We start from the raw sequence: 855 nt of genomic DNA, 5'->3' as shown, positions 1-855 counted from the left end.
CTGGGAAGGAGACAGGGAAGGCGACTGGGCAGGAGACAGGGAAGGAGACAGGAAAGGAGACTGGGCAGGAGACTGGGCAGGAGACAGGGAAGGAGACAGGGAAGGAGACTGGGAAGGAGACTGGGCAGGAGACTGGGAAGGAGACAGGGAAGGAGACTTGGCAGGAGACAGGGAAGGAGACAGGGAAGGAGACAGGGAAGGAGACTGGGCAGGACACTGGGCAGGAGACTGGGAAGGAGACTGGGCAGGAGACTGGGCAGGAGACTGGGCAGGAGACTGGAAAGGAGACTGGGCAGGAGACTGGGCAGGAGAATGAAAAGGAGACAGGGAAGGAGACTGGGCAGGAGACAGGGAAGGAGACAGGGAAGGAGACAGGGAAGGAGACTGGGCAGGAGACAGGGAAGGAGACAGGGAAGGAGACTGGGCAGGAGACTGGGCAGGAGACTGGGAAGGAGACTGGGCAGGAGACTGGGCAGGAGAATGAAAAGGAGACAGGGAAGGAGACTGGGCAGGAGAATGAGAAGGAGACAGGGAAGGAGACTGGGCAGGAGACAGGGAAGGAGACAGGAAAGGAGACTGGGAAGGAGACTGAGAAGGAGACAGGGCAGGAGACAGGGAAGGAGACAGGAAAGGAGACTGGGAAGGAGACTGAGAAGGAGACAGGGCAGGAGACTGGGCAGGAGAATGAGAAGGAGACAGGGAAGGAGACTGGGCAGGAGAATGAGAAGGAGACAGGGAAGGAGACTGGGCAGGAGACTGGAAAGGAGACAGGGAAGGAGACTGGGCAGGAGACAAGGAAGGAGACAGGGAAGGAGACAGGGAAGGAGACTAGGCAGGAGACTGGGAAGGAGACAG

Source organism: Eucyclogobius newberryi, unplaced genomic scaffold, assembly GCF_026437365.1.
Source record: "Eucyclogobius newberryi isolate DKJ021-1_F unplaced genomic scaffold, fEucNew1.0.hap1 SCAF_16, whole genome shotgun sequence".
Classification (NCBI taxonomy): Eukaryota; Metazoa; Chordata; class Actinopteri; order Gobiiformes; family Gobiidae; genus Eucyclogobius; species Eucyclogobius newberryi.
This window is presented reverse-complemented; position numbering follows the sequence as displayed.